Raw genomic sequence first — 16421 nt, forward strand, 5'->3', positions numbered from 1 at the left:
CCAGTGAGTTGCTGGAACCCTGGCAGGCGGCTTTCTGCTCGCCAGCGCCACCAGCCGGCACACCACAGCCACACCCCCTCAAACAAGGTCCAGTCCCCACCCCAGACCCCCAGTGGGATGCTGCCATCTCCCCGAGGTCCACAGATGCCACGCTTCTCCTGGCTTGTTCCTTCTTGGACCCTCTGCGTCAGTCCTGGAGGTGCTGGCTACTCCCAGACCTCAGATTCCTTTGTTCTTTAAAGTTCTTTACGCTTTACTCAGCAACCCTCTGTTCCTATTTAACAATTCTTTATATTAGAGTTTTCCTCCTTAAATTATCTGTGTGATTTCTATCTCTTGACTGATACACCTTCTTTTCCCCACTGTACGTAATGTGTCTTCTCTGCCTGGCTTTTTAAAAAGTTTTCCTCTTCATCACTGGTTTTCTATAATTTGATCATGATGTGCTTTGGGGGTGTGTGTGTGTTTATCCTGTTTAGCATTTGCTAAACAGTCTAACAGTTTCTTAGATCTGTGGATTTATCATTTTTATCAAATTTGGGAGTTTCCAAGTATTATTTCTTCAAATATTCTTTTCCTTCCCCCTTCTCTCTTTGCCTCCTGCAAACTCCAGTACTTGTATTTCAGACTGTTTGATGCGGGCACCAAGGTCAGCCAGTCTCGGCAGTTCCTCTTCGGGCCTTTTTCTATTTGTGCTTCATTGTGGATAGATTCTTTTTTTTTAAAATATATTTTTGGCCGCGTTGGGTCTTCGTTGCTGCGCACGGGCTTTCTCTAGTTGCGGTGAGCAGGGGCTACTCTTCGTTGCGGTGCGCGGGCTTCTCATTGGGGTGGCTTCTCTGTTGCGGAGCATGAGCTCTAGGCGCGTGGGCTTCAGTAGTTGTGGCACGTGGGCTCAGTGGTTGTGGCTCGCGGGTTCTAGAGCGCAGGCTCAGTAGTTGTGGCGCACGGGCTTAGTTGCTCCGCAGCATGTGGGATCTTCCCGGACCAGGGCTCGAACCCGTGTCCCCTGCATTGGCAGGCGGATTCTTAACCACTGCGCCACCAGGGAATTCCATGGATGGATTCTGTTTCTCATCTTCACGTTCCCTGATCTTTTCTTCTGTGGTGTGTAAGCTGCTGTCAATCCAAGGCTGAGTATTTTCTGAATCAGATATTGTATTTTTCATCTCTGTAATTTCCCTTTTGTTCTTTTAAAAATATGTTTCATTTTTCTCATCATACTCATTAAAAAAGTGTCCTTGAGCACATGGTGCCTACTTAAAATGATTGTTTTCTTTTACGTTAACTCCACCTCGTCTTTCATGTCTGGTCTGTTTCTGCTGACTGGTTTACCTTCTGTTTATGGCACCTATTTTCCTGCTACTACGTCCAGGAGGATTTTATCGGGTGCCTGATATTGTGACGCTTTCACGGTTGAGTGCTCAGCTTTATTATCTTCCTTTAAAGAATGTTTCACTCTTCCTGGCAGGCAGTTAAGCTCCTGTGGATGAAGTCGATCCTTTTGGGGTCTGTTTTGGAGCTCATCGGGGCAGGTCTGGAGCAGCCTTTAGAGGGATAGTGTACTCTGCTTTCTGAGGCCGGCCCACCTGGCATCCCTGGGGAACACCCTGTATGTTCACGAAGTCTCCCCATGCTGGGCTGGCCGGAGGGGCCTCGGATGACGCCTGGTCTGGGAATTGTCCTGTCCTCGGAAGTACTCGCGTGAGCCTCGCGGGGTTTCGCCACACGTGCGCAGGGTGCTGTTGAAGCCAAGACCCAAGGGGCCCCGGGCAGCTCCCTCCTCTCAGGCGCCCTGTCCCAAACTCAGCTGCCCTGCCTCCGAATTCCCTTCCACCTGGACCTGCCCCCCTCTGTGCTGCGGCCGAAGGATTGCTTGAGGCAAAAAGTCCTTAGGCCTGTGTCGCCAGGTTTCCAGTTGGTCCTGGGGGGCGGGGGGTGTGTGTCTGCGCCCGCCGTGTTCCCCGTGGTCGCGGTTGAGTCACATTTGTCCTGTGACGAGCGAGGCCTGGCCTCTCGTCTCTGACCTGCCTGTGACCGTCCTTGACCCAGTTGCTTGGCAGTGTTTCCTGGGGGGAGGTGGGGGCTGATCTGAAGGACATCTTTCTAGCCTTTCCTCTGTTAATGTGAATTGTGCATCTTTCGCAGTTTGACTTTTGGCTTTTTTTTAGATATTTCTTTTTTTTTTTTTTTTAATTATTTATTTATTTTTATTTATTTATTTATGGCTGTGCTGGGTCTTCGTTTCTGTGCGAGGGCTTTCTCTAGTTGCGGCAAGCGGGGGCCACTCTTCATCGCGGTGCGTGGGCCTCTCACTATCGCGGCCTCTCTTCTTGCGGAGCACAGGCTCCAGACGCGCAGGCTCAGTAATTGTGGCTCACGGGCCAAGTTGCTCCGCGGCATGTGGGATCTTCCCAGACCAGGGCTTGAACCCGTGTCCCCTGCATTGGCAGGCAGATTCTCAACCACTGCGCCACCAGGGAAGCCCGATATTTCTTTTTAATATGGCCTTTTCTGGTAGTCAGATTCATCCATCATTTTATGATTTTGGGTATCACACTGTATTTGGGAAGGTTTTCTCCACCCTGCATACCTTTGAAACAGCTGGTTTAGGAAGGGCGGGGGGGCAGAAGCGTGGTACCAAGGACAGGACAAGCCCGCCTGACGTGGGGAGGAACGTGTGGGAAGACTGTGATTTCCGCATCAAAAGCCATTTATTTTTCCCCCCAAGCCTGGCTTTTTACCCGTGAAATGGAAGCAAAGTGGTGCTAAGATTCACAGTGGGATTTGCCAATTTTTGAAGCAGAAAATCACCAGCCTGACATTTGATGTTATGTTTTGCTGGTTCCAATTCCATGACAAAGAAATGAAAGAAAATAATAAAGCTGTATTCATGGCTCCTCTGGGTGTTTGGTTTTGATTTTTGCTGGCCTGACGGGGAGGGGAGGCGTCCGGAGGGGGAAGGGCCTGTGAGCGGCCAGCGCAGCTGAGAGTGCACGGGCAGTAGCCAGGTGCGCAGGGGCGGCCACCGAGGAGGTCAGGGTTCCTGGAAGCCTGCGGTTCCGGGCCAAGCATCTCTTAGGTCAGTGTTCTTTGAGGTTACTGGCTCAGACGGACTGTTACCCAGAGAAATCAAAAGGCTATGAGACATCGGTCACGGTGACCCTGCTCAGAACATCTGCTCCTTTTGTGAAATATTCCAATGACTGAATATTCCAGTGAAGTGGCTTGTTCTGCACAGCAGGCGGGCAGACAGCGCCCTTGACTTAGGATCACGTGATGATCTACCTCAACTCTCCAGCTTTCTTAATCTGACCCGAAGAGCAGACAAAGCAGGCCCCCCACTTGCTGGCCCTGCACCCGTGAATCCTGCCAGGTCAAGTCTGACTGTACAGCACCGTGTGGTCAGGGCCCCTCTGCAGTTAAGCCTTGCTGGGAAGCTTGCTTTGAACCTGAACAAAGTTCAGTATTCAAAAGACCCCTGAAGCCACCAGCACAGGTGAGAGCAGACTTTTCTCTGGTAGGTGCGTGTTGGAAAGCTCTTCACTGTATGTTGTTAAATGAGGACAACAGCATGTTAGAAATAAGTATACATAAGAAAGTTATTAAGGAACTACCCCAGAAAAACCACAGGCCCAGACATTCACAGGGGAATTCTACCAAACTTCAAGGACCAGATAGTCCCAGAGCACCATAAAGTGTTCCAGAGTGTAGAAAAGGAAGGAAAGCAGTTCCTAATTCCTCTTGTGAAGCTAGTATAATATCAGATACTTAAACCAGAGAAAGACAGTATAAAGGGAAAAACCTGTATACCAGTATCACTCATGAATATCAGTGCAAAATTGCTAAGTATTAGCAGCTGGAATCTAACATAAAAATAATACAATAGCATTACAAAAATAATACATCATGACTGAATAGGATTTATTTTAAGAATGTAAGGTTTGTTCAATATTAGTATCACTTATCACATTAACACATCTAAGAAAAAAATTCATAGTTCTCACCATGGATATGTCTTGTACAAAATTCAGTACCATGATAAAAGAATGGGGAAAAAAAATTGTGGTAAAATATACATACAATATGCCGTTTTAGCCATTTTTAAGTGTACAGCTCAGTGGCATTAAGTACAGTCACACTGTTTACAGCCATCTGACACGTTACACCTTAGTCCTAAAGCCAGTACCTTACTTTATGAAGAGGCACTTAGAGGCATTTCCATTAAGATCAGGAAAAAGGCACGAATGCCCGCTACCTTTTCTACTATCCTGCACGTATCAGACAAGAGGAGTCAATTAGAGGCATAACAATTGGTAAAGAAGAAGTAAAACCATCTCTATTTGCAGATGACATGATGGTATATCTGGAAAACAGGGGATCAATGATTAAAAAAAAAAAATTCAGTGAAGTAGCTGGATACAAAGTTAATATTAAAAAGTCAATAGCCTGCCTAGATATGAACAATAAGAGACAATAAGGAAAAATTCCGTTTACAATTGCAGCAAAGTTTGCTCAGGAATAAATTTAACCAGAAATGTGGAAACCTCTACAATTAACATTTTAAAGCAGTCTTGAAAGACACAAAAGTAGACTTGAAGAAATGGAAAGACATGTCTCCTTTTGGATGGGATGACGCAGCTTTACAAAGATGCCAGGTCTCCCTAACTTTACAAATTCAAAGCAGTCCCACTAAAAATATTAGCTGTTTTATGGAGTTAGTTAGGCAAGTTGATCCTGAAGTTCATATGGAAAAACAAACAAAAATAGCCAGAAAAACATGGAAAAATGATGAGGGGGACCAGCCCAACCAGCATTAACACCATCAAGCCTCTGTAGTCAAGACCGTTTGGTGCAGGCACATGAATAAATAGAGCTCAGAATAAGAAAGAAAATGCAGAAGTAGCCACAAGTATATGTGGAAGCTGAGTGAGTGACAAGGTAGTGTCTCATATCATTGGGTGAAGATGAATTCTTTAGAAAATGTCCTGGGACAATTGGGTTGCCATTTGGAAAAAGGTAAAATTAGATCCTTATCTCACTCCATACACAAGAATGAAATCCAAATAGATTAGGAAGTAAAAAATGAAACTACACAAGTAATGGAAGAAAATATAGGTGGATTTCTTCTTAACTTCGGTGTAGGGAAGGTCTAACTATGACCCAAAATCCAGAGTCAATATGAGAAAAGTATTGATACATTTGACTGCGTACAAATAAAAAAAAAATTGTATCACAGAAAGCACCATAAACCAAATAAAAACTGAACTGATAAACTGAGAGGAAATATATGCAACACAGACCGAAGAGCTGTCTCTTTGTAATATCTCTAACATATAAAGAGCTCTTTAAAAAACTGAGTGACAAAAGGATTAAAAACCGGGGAGAAAGGGGAAAAAGACATGCCCAGATAATTTACAAAAATGGTATAAAAATGACTCTCAAACATGAAAAAAAAAAGTTCAGACTCACTCATAACTAGAGAAATGCAAATTAAAACGACAATGAGATACTGTTTCTCACTTACCAGATTGCCAAAAACTTAAATAAAATGACACACTCAGTGAGGCTCTGGGGAAAAGCCCTCTCGTACATTGCTAGAAGGAATGCAAATCGGCACAACTCTTTTGGAGGGAAATTTGGCAATAACTAGCAAAACCACACATGCACTTATGTTCTTCTCCTCCCACTTCTTGGGATCTACCCTGAGGATACATGTCCAACAATATGAAAATACACACCCATAAGGTTATTTATTGAGCATGATTTGTCACTGTAAAGTGTAGGAACCAGTGCAAATGCCCACATAGGGAAGGTTAAATAAACAGGGCACACCCACACAGTGGAGCCTGTGCAGCCGTAGTGATGAATGAAGAAGATCTATGTGAACAGACACAGTGATTACCAGGACATACTGTTACGTGTAAGGATACCATGCACAAGTGTGTCTGTAGCATGATCCCTTCATGTGAGAAAGATGGGGTTAGAAGAAAAGACACAGGCACCTGCTTATTTGTGTAGAAGAAATACAGGATAAAGCAGAAACTAAAGAGGGTGGTTGGTTACCTGCGGGGGGTGGGGGGGAGTGGGAGCAAATTTCGTCTAAGGATACTTTGTTTTGTTTTGGCCACACGGTGTGGCATGCGGGATCTTAGTTCCCCAACCAGGGATTGAACCCATGCCCCCTGCAGTGGAAGCGTGGAGTCCTAACCACTGGACTACCAGGGAACTGGATACTTTTTTTTTTTAAAGCTCCCATTCTTAGAACCATAGTAGTGCACCCCCAAATAAACGATGAAAACCAAGCACTATATGGGGAGAAATGAATACAAACAGTAACAAATGAACCTAACTCTCTTACAGTGAGTAATGAGCCCCTGTGAAGGAGGCCAAGAAGGAAAGAACCAACTTAAGTCACTTTGGAACACAGTATTTTGACAGGATACTGTTAGGTCTAAAGACAAACAGAATTGGACAAAATACTGTCCTTTAGATAGTAAATTTGTTTCACACAGGGCTATGGGTTAGTAATACTGAAACTACTCTGTGTCAGAAAATACCTAGAGACAAAGGAAAATGAAAACAAATTTACAAATCCTATGGGATGCTGCAAAAGCAGTTCTAAGAGGGAAGTTCATAGCGATACAGGTATTCCTCCAGAAACAAGAAAAATGTCAAATAAACAACCTAACCTACCACCTAAAAGAATTAGAAAAAGAAGAACAAACAAAACCCAGAGTCAGCAGAAGGAAGAAAATAGTAAATGTCAGAGAGGAAATAAAGAGAGATAAAAATAATATAAAAGATCAATAAAACTAAAAGCAGATTTGTTTTGTTTTTTTAAAAAAGATAAACAAAATTGACAAACCTCTAGCAAGGTTCACCAAGAAGAAAAGAGAGAGGACCCAAATAAAATAAGAAATGAAAGAGGAGAAATAACAATCAATACCACAGAAATACAAAGAATCATAAGAGAACACTATAAACAACAAATTGGACAACCTAGAAGAAATGGACAAGTTTCTAGAAACATACAGCCCACCAAAACTGAGTCAAGAAGAAACAGATAATTTGAACAGATTGATCACTAGAAGTGAAACAGAATCTGTTAAAAACGAAACAAAACAAAACAAACAAAAAACCCCCCAAAACTCCCTGCAAACAAAATCCAGGACCTGATGGTTTCATTGAGGAATTCTACCAAACATACAAAGAAGAATGTTTACCTGTCCTTCTAAAACTATTCCAAAAAATTGAAGAGGAGGGAACCACTCCCAAATCAATTCTTTGTGGCCACAGTTACCCTGATACCAAAACCAGACAAAGACACTACAAAAAAAAAGAAAATTACAGGCCAATATCTTTGATGAATATAGAAGCAAAAATCCTCAACAAAATATTAGCAAACTGAATCCAACAACACATGAAAAGGATCGTACACCATGATCAAGTTGGATTCATTCAGGTCACAAGGATGGTTCAATATAAACAAAATCAATGTGATACATCACATTAACAAAAGAAAAGACAAAAACCACATGATCATCTCAATAGATGCGGAGAGAGCATTTGACAAAATTCAACATCCATTCATGATAAAAACTCACCAAAGTGGGTATAGAGGGAACATATCTCAACATGATAAAGGCCATTTATGATATACCCACAGGCAACATAATACTCGATGAAAACATTCCTGCTAAATTCAGGAACAAGACAAGGATGCCCACTCTCACCACTTCTATTCAACATAGTATCGGAAGTCTTAGCGACAGCAATCAGACAAGAAAAAGAAATAAAAGGTATCCAAGGGACTTCCCTGGTGGTACAGTGGTTAAGAATCCGCCTGCCAATGCAGGGGACACGGGTTTGAGCCCTGGTCCCAGAGGATCCCACATGCCGCAGAGTAACTAATCCCGTGTGCCACAACTACTGAACCTGTGCTCTAGAGCCCTCAAGCCACAACTACTGAGCCCACGTGCCACAACTACTGAAGCCCACGAGCCTAGAGCCCATGCTCCACAGCAAGAGAAGCCGCCACCATGAGAAGCCCGCGTGCTGCAACAAAGAGTAGCCCCCACTTGCCGTAACTAGAGAAAGCCCGCATGCAGCAACAAAGACCCAACACAGCCGAAGATAAATAAATAAATAAATAAAATTTTAAAAAAGTATCCAGATTGGAAGGGAAGAGGTAAAACTGTCACTATTTGCAGATGACATGATACTCTATATTGAAAATCCTAAAGTCTCCACACAAAACTATTATAACTAATAAATGAATTCAGCAAGGTAGTAGAATACAAGATTAATACACAGAAATCTATTGTGCTTCTTTACACTATTAATGAAATATCAGAAAAAGAAAGTAAAAAAACAATCCTCTTTAAAATTGCATAAAAAAATACCTAGGAATAAACTTAACCAATGAGGTGAAAGACCTATATGATGAAAACTCTAAAACATTGATAAAGGAGGGACTTCCCTGGCGGTCCAGTGGTTAAGACTCCATGCTTCCAATGCACAGGGCGTGCGTTTGATCCCCGGTCAGGGAACTAAGAACCCACATGCCACGTGGCAAAAACAACAACAACAACAACAAAAAACACATTGATAAAGGAAATCGAAGATGATTCAAAGAAATGAAAAGATATCCCATGGTCTTGGAATAGGAGAATTAAAATGGTTAAAATGGCCATATTACCCAAAGCAATCTACGAATTTAATGCAATCCTTATCAAAATGCCCATGACATTTTCCACAGAACTAGAAAAAAATAATCCTAAAGTTTATATGGAACCACAAAAGACCCAGAATTACTAGACAATATTACTAGACAATTACTAGACAAATGTAGTATTACCCAGACAATACTACATAGCTACAGTAATCAAAAACAGCCTGGTACTCGCACAAAAACAGACACACACAGATCAGTGGAACAGAATAGAGGGCCCAGAACTAACCCCCCACACATGCGGTCAACTAATCTATGACAAAGGAGGCAAGAATATAAAATGGAGAAAAGACAGTCTCTTCAATAAGTGGTGTTGGGAAAACTGGACAGCTGCATGTAAATCAAGGAAATTAGAACATTTCTTCACATCATATATAACAATAAACTCAAAATGGTTTAAAGACATAAAACATGACACCGTAAAACTCCTAGAAGAGAACATAGGCAAAATATTGTTGAACAAAAATTGTAGAAATATTTTCTTAGATCAGTCTCCCAAGGCAAAAGAAATAAAAGTAACAATAAACAAATGGGACCTAATCAAACTTACAAGCTTTTACACAGCAAAGGAAACCATCAACAAAATGAAAAGACAACTTACGGAATGGGAGAAAATATTTGCAAACAATGCAACTGACAAGGGGTTAATATCCAAAATATACAAACACCTCATACAACTCAATATTGAAAAAACAAATAACCCAATCAAAAAAATGGGCATGAGACCTAGATAGACATTTTTCCCAAAGAAGACATACAGGTGACCAACAGGAACATGAAAAGATGCTCAACATTGCTAATTATTAGAGAAATGCAATCAAAACCACAATGAGGTATCACCTCACACTGGTCAGAATGGCCATCATCAAAAATTCTACAAATAATAAAAGCTGGAGAGGGTGTGGAGAAAAGAGAACCCTTGTACACTGTTGGTTGGAATGTAAATTGGTGCAGCCATTATGGAAAACAGTATGGAGCTTCCTTAAGAAACTAAAAAAAGAGCTATCATATGAGCCAGCAATCCCACTCCTGGGAAAAAATGAAAACTATTTTGAAAAAGATACATACACCCCAATGTTCATAGCATCATTATTTACAATAGCCAAGACATGCAAGCAACCTAAATGTCCATCGACAGATGAATGGATAAAGAAGCTGTGGTATATTTATACAATGGAATATTACTCAGCCATAAAAAAGAATGAAATAATGCCATTTGCAGCAACATGGATGGACCTAGAGTGTTATGCTTAGTGAAGTAAGTCAGACAGAGAAAGACAAATACTATATGATATCATTTGTATGTGGAATCTAAAAAATAATACAAATGTATATACAAAACAGAAACAGAATCACATAGAAAACAAACTTATGGTTACCAAAGGGGAGAGGGAGGGGAGAGGGACATATTAGGAGTATGGGATTAACAAATACAAACTACTATACATAAAATAGATAAACAACAAGGATATATTGTATAGCACAGGGAATTATATTTAATATCTTGTAAAAAAAATTACTCTGTGTGCACATTAGGACTGAATAAATAATTAAATACATGATGGAGAAGGAGGCCAGGATTCTTACTGTTGTAGAAAGACGTTGCAAATAAGGAAAGGGGAGAGCTGCAAGGAACCTGGTGGTGTTGGATTGCATCTGAGAAATCGGTGTGAATCTATGATTTTTGATATAGGAGTATGTAGACATGTAGACACAGAAATTAATACAGAGTATGCATATGCTTGGGTTAGCATATATACATATTTTCTAGCTCTCGTTGCTCAAAGACAATGCCATCTCAGTCACAATGAGCTCACCTGGCACCCAAATCTTAGTGTTTAAGCACCATTCTCCAATGTAAGGAACCAAGGATCCTTGGAGAACTGGTTGATTCCAGGACTGTGTTAGGGAAATACAAGCTGAGCCTGAAACATCTTGTGGAACGAGAACATAAGGAATTGCTTGAAAAAGAGGGGCATTTGTTGAAAGTACACAGGAACCAACTTGCAGGAGTTCCCAAAGGCCAAATCTAGGATAATCTGGGCAACTAAATAAATGGTGATTGAGTTGTATTATAACCCTAGCATAAAATAGGTATCCACAAGCTCATATAAAGTATTGAATAAATAAATAAATGGTGGAGGAGAGACAGTTCTTCCTTACAGAAGAGTTCCAATTAAAATGTAAAAGGAAGGACTGAAATTCAAAATCACCACTAGGCACATGCCACCATAATAATCATTGCCAGCAAGACCCACCGATGGATGCTCAATTCAGAGGGCAAAAGTTTGGGGAGCAACAGGACAGTTGCACAGTTTTAAAGAACCTCCTCCAAGATATTTATTCATTACAAAGGGAAACTATACCTTTACAATGGAAACCCCCAGCAGACACCCCCTAGCCTGGTGATCAAGGTCAGCCTCCCCTGTAAATCAGGCTTGTGGACACCACACACCCCCTGACCTGCCTGATGCACTGAGCAGGACCTGACGTCATGGCTGTGGAGCGCCTGCCAACATGAGTAACCCATGAAACAATGTCAGACAAGCCCTCTTGGAGGGACAGTCTACAGGGCTCACCCTTCCAAGGCGTCATGGCCACTATGGACGGGTGGACTGGGGACAGCCTCAGTGTGGAGGTGAGTGGGGACCCGGCAACCCGGGGGAGTGTGGGAGCCTGGCTTGGGTCCTGGAACAGGAAGAGGACGTCCGTGGGACACTTATTAAACATGGGAGGTACCTGGCCTGGTGTGTGTTTATGGGAATGGAGTGGCAGAGGCGGGGCAGTTGATAAGGAGGAGAGAGGGGAGGGCCGCAGGAGGGAGTCCACAGGAAGGGGAGCCGGGTGGGACCAGTGGCTGCCTGTCCTGCCTTCGTGGGATTGGTTGCATCTGGGGGCGGGGGTTAATTTACACACGGAAAGACGGAGAGCTCCATGATGCTGTTGGGTGGGTACTGACAGACGTGCACACCACACACCATCATTCAAACCAAGCTGAGGGCTTCCATCCCTGGAGACTTTCCTTGGGCCCCTGACACCAGTACCTCCCCAGGACCACGCTTGGACCAGGGCAAGTGGAACCCCATGCCTCGGGCGTAGGTTGACGGGTTCAGCAAATAAAAGTGGTTTGGGAACCCTCCCCGGGGCCCCACACCTTGAAGTGCCTTCCTCTGAATTTTCCAAGTACTTCTCATGCTTGGGAATGGCCGATCCCCATCTTTCCCTTTTGGGGCACTTCGTTATCCTCTATACTCTACCTCCTGGGATTGACCAGTGCATCCCTCGCTCATGGGCTGCAGCCCTGTGTATGTGTGTGTGTATGTCTGTGTGTGTGTGTGTGTGTGTGTGTGTCTGCATGCCCAACTTCTGCTCGCCCTTCCATGTTCCACTGCTCAGGGAAAGCACCCAAGGGCAGCAAGATGGTGGGGGGCCTCCTTTGCCCTGTGTGCCCCCCCTGGCTGTCAGCAGGCAGTCCTGGGAGTGGCCACACCCATCTCCCCTGAGGGCTGTGAGACCCTTGCTCCCATACCTTTATCCTTTCTGGTCTGCGATCCAGGCAATTATGTCAGGCTCACCCTGTGGGAAAAGGCATGGACCTTCCTTGTGCAAATGGGCCGTCTCTTCTGGCTGCACCCTGGCCCCTCTCCTGGCCTCCCACTGGTGGCAGTGTGGAGGGCATGGGTGTGGCAACATTGAGAGAGTTCTGGGAGTGTAGTGATCACAGCTGGGGAGGCTGGTTGGAGACAAGACTGGAAGATGCCTTGTCCTACATGAAATTTCCAACAGTAAATCCAACACGGCCAGAAGAGGAACTGTCATTCACATTTGCATCTGCGATCACCATTAACCACACGTTTGAAAGCCATTGGAAGTCGCTATTCACGGCAGCAAGATGGGTGGTACAGCATCCCAAGTGCTGAGGGAACCAGTATGAAATAAGTGGTCTTAGGGAACTGGGCGGCAGGAAGACCTAGATTGTTTCCATGAAAACAGGTTCCCAAGAGCCACTGCACTGTGAGTAATGAGGGCACTGATCCCATTCATGGGGGCTCCACCCTCATGACCTCATCACCCCAAAGGCCCCACCTCCGAACACCATCACATCAGGCATTAAGATGTCAGTGTATGGGACTTGACTGGTGGCGCAGTGGTTACGAATCCGCCTGCCAATGCAGGGGACACAGGTTTGATCCCTGGTCTGGGAAGATCCCACAGGCCGCGGAGCAACTAAGCCCATGCGCCACAGCTACTGAGCCTGCACTCTAGAGCCTGCAAGCCACAACTACTGAGCCCGCATGCCACAACTATTGAAGCCCGCGTGCCTAGAGCCCATGCACCTAGAGCCTGTGCTCCGCAACAAGAGAAGCCACCACAATGAGAAGCCTGTGCACCGCAATGAAGAGTAGCCCCTGCTCGCCGCAACGAGAGAAAGCCCGTGCACATCGACAAAGACCCAACGCAGCCAAAAATAAATAAATTAATTAATTAATTTATAAGAAGAAAGATGTCAACATATGAATTGTGGGGAGACACAGACAGTCTGTAGCAGAAGGCTTAGATGAGATAACCAACTATGATCATGGGTGAGATACATAACTCACCTCTGCCAGTGTCTCATCCATACAGGGAGGGCAATAGGAATGCCCACTTGCTAGAGTCGTGAAAATTACACGTAGAAGAAACTACATATATTCATCTGTGTCTTGCTTAGAACAGGGCTTGGCACATAATAAGCTCTTAATAAATGTTAGCTCATTAGATACAGATTAAGAAATATGTGTGTTGTATATATTGCTATATGTAAAATTGCAAACTGGAGAAAACTATATTAAATCACTGAAAAAATAATTACTGAGCTCCCACTGTGTGCCAGCTCTGAGGATACAAAGCTGGTCAGTGATACAAGCTTTTGGATCGTTATTGCAATTCTAAGCCCGTTCTTAATCTACATGTATTGAGGGAAGGGAAGTATAGGTCATAGGAAGTTGTCAAGAGGTGCCGCAGACCTGCAGCAATGCAACCCCATATGGACAGACTGTCCTGCCTCTTTCTCTGACCTTCTCTTACTGAGTGTCAGGCTGGGGAGCCAGGTGGGGGGATGCCCAGGTAACCAGAGGTAACCTGCACTGGGGGAGGGCGGTGATGCAGAGCTCAGAGATCATTTTATTGAGACTGTGCAGCAGTCTGGAATGCATTCTCATGCAAGGGCTGGATGTCTGGTCTACATCTGTTGTAAAGCGTGTCATGCCCATATGATTTGTGTCTGGATCAGCCACCTGAGCCCTCGGGACTTCCCATGTCCGTGCGCCAGCTGCCTGTCCCCTCTAATTGCAGAGCCAGCGGGCATCCACGGATGTCCCTCCCAGACCCCACTGGGGCAGCGAGGTTTGCTCTCAGTGCCGCAGCGGGTGTTCACCAGGAGTGCTGTGCTGGGATTCGGCACTGCACGCTGGGCCAAATGCTCTTTGCTTCTGGTCCAGAACAAACAGCCTGTGCCCGTTGAATCCTGCTCCCCAGCCCTTTCTAGTTTTATTTTTTAACCTGAAAATGTAAGTTGGCCTGTCTGTCGCAGCGCACGCCAAGCTTGATTTCTCGTTGTCGCGACCACATGTGTAGTCCACTCCCAAGTCAGGAGACAGGGCGCCAGCAGCAGGAGAAGCCCCTCGCTCCTCGAGTCTTCTTGGGCTCACTCCCCTCCACTCCCCTGTAACCACAACCCCGATTTCTGACATCATATATTGTTTTGTCTTTTTTGAACTTGATATGCATGGAATCCTTTATTATGTTCTCCATTGTGTCTGGCTTTTTCATTTTGCATCACGGCATGAGATTCATCACGTTGTTGGGAGGATGCCTTGCCTTACAGCTGTGCTGGCTGGAGCATTGGGCCACTGCATCTGAGCCGCTGTGACTGTCCTTGTGTGTGCCCTGCCTGATGCATGCCTATGCATGTCCTTCCTGGTGTGTGAGTGTGGTCACAGCACAATTGGAGGATTGATTGGATGGATTGATCACATGGATGGATTGGATGGATTGATTGGATGGATGGAGACCCAGGATTAAATTTTCAGGTTTAAATGTTTTGGAACTCCTATTTAGTTCCTAAGTTTTACCTATTGTTGGGCAGGTCTGGCTTGTCCCCTGGCAGGCACAGGGCACACCTAGCCATGGGACCACAGCAGGCTGGGGCAATCAGCTGTGAGTGGTCACTCTTGATTTTGAAAATGGTTTCCCCTCTGAGAGCTTCAGATTTGGCGGAGAGCAAGCCTGAGGACTTTGAGGGCTGTTTCCATGGAGATGGGAAGAAAATGATTTCCTGAGTGCTGAGCTGCTGACTTGCTGACCACCACGGGAGGTGCTCTCATGGGCCATTTTGCTGAATTTTCACAGCAGTTACTGTTATCACCCTTTCTGGGTCAGGAGCCTGAGACGTGGGACGTGGCCAGGGTTACACAGCTGGCAGCGCCAGAGCCAGGGGTTGCACTGGTTTTTCTGGCTCCAAAGTCCAACCTCCCCCATGTGCAGTTGTTGTCTCCTTGAGACAAGACACAGTTTTCTTCATCTTTACGTCCCTGAGCCTCCTCTCTCCCCCATGCAGGAGGCACCCAGAGTTATGTGGGAGGATTCTGGGAAGACGGCAGAGTAGGAAGTGGCAGAATCTGTCACCCCACCTGGACCATTGCACCGGCAGCATCTGAATGATGGAACTGTTCTCGAAATCTGGAGTCTGTTGAAGCCTTGCAACTTCAAGGGGGAAGGGCTGGGTTGTAAATTGCGGTTAATTTTGGTAAAATTCAGCTCTTGCACAGTAGTGGCTACTCAACCCCCATCACCAGCCCAGGGCAGGCAGCTGCGCCCTCGCAGCCACCTGCATAGATTGTGGGAGTTAGGGTGGGAAACAGGACTCTGCCCCCAAATACAGGCGGCTGTGATCTGACGGCAGGTTGCTGCTTCCGACCCCAGAGGGGCCCACAGAGGGGGGTTAGCCATCGTTGTACCTCCCCCATCGCTGCAAGTCCCTCCCCCTCAGACCAAAGTGACTGCCAGAGCACTTAAAGGGCTGGCATCTTTTTTCATCGTCCTTCGTTTTCTGCTTTTTCCTCTTTTGGAGCCAGACGTTAAAGATTAGAACATCCAAAAACAACTGCATATATGGGGAAAACTAGAAAGTGACTGTATATACCCAGGGAAAGGCTCAGAAAAGACCTGAGAAGACTAAGTTTACACCTCAGGCAGAGCATAGAGACAGCCTACAACAATTAAAAACACACACACACACACACACACACACACACACACACACAAATAGTGCTCACTTCGGCAGCACATATACTAAAATTGGAATGGTACAGAGAAGATTAACATGGCCCCTGAGCAAAGATGACATGTGAATTCGTGAAGCGTTCCATATTTTTAGAGGAGATATATGTATACGTGTGGCTGATTCACTTTGCTGTACAGCAGAAACTAACACAACATTGTAAAGAAACTATACTCCAAAAAAACAACAACAACAACAACAATAAACAAATCAACAATAAAACCCAGCAAATGCTGGGAAAGAGGGCAGAATCTGATTTGCAGAGCTACCACATTATTAGATCCAAATGTCCAGTTTTCAACAAAAAATTACACGGCATTCAAAGAAACAGGGACACAGGGTCCATTCAAAGGAAAAAAAAAAAAT

General features: G+C 44.7%; 1 non-coding gene across 1 annotated transcript; it reads left to right on the top strand.

The window, feature by feature from the left end:
• The first annotated feature begins 16042 nt into the window (after positions 1-16042).
• LOC133094214 (U6 spliceosomal RNA) lies at positions 16043-16149 on the top strand. Its single transcript, XR_009701427.1, has one exon. It is a non-coding gene; the product is annotated as a U6 spliceosomal RNA (small nuclear RNA).
• Positions 16150-16421: the final 272 nt, after the last annotated feature.

The sequence above is a fragment of the Eubalaena glacialis genome, chromosome 6 (genome assembly GCF_028564815.1).
Source record: "Eubalaena glacialis isolate mEubGla1 chromosome 6, mEubGla1.1.hap2.+ XY, whole genome shotgun sequence".
NCBI lineage: Eukaryota > Metazoa > Chordata > Mammalia > Artiodactyla > Balaenidae > Eubalaena > Eubalaena glacialis.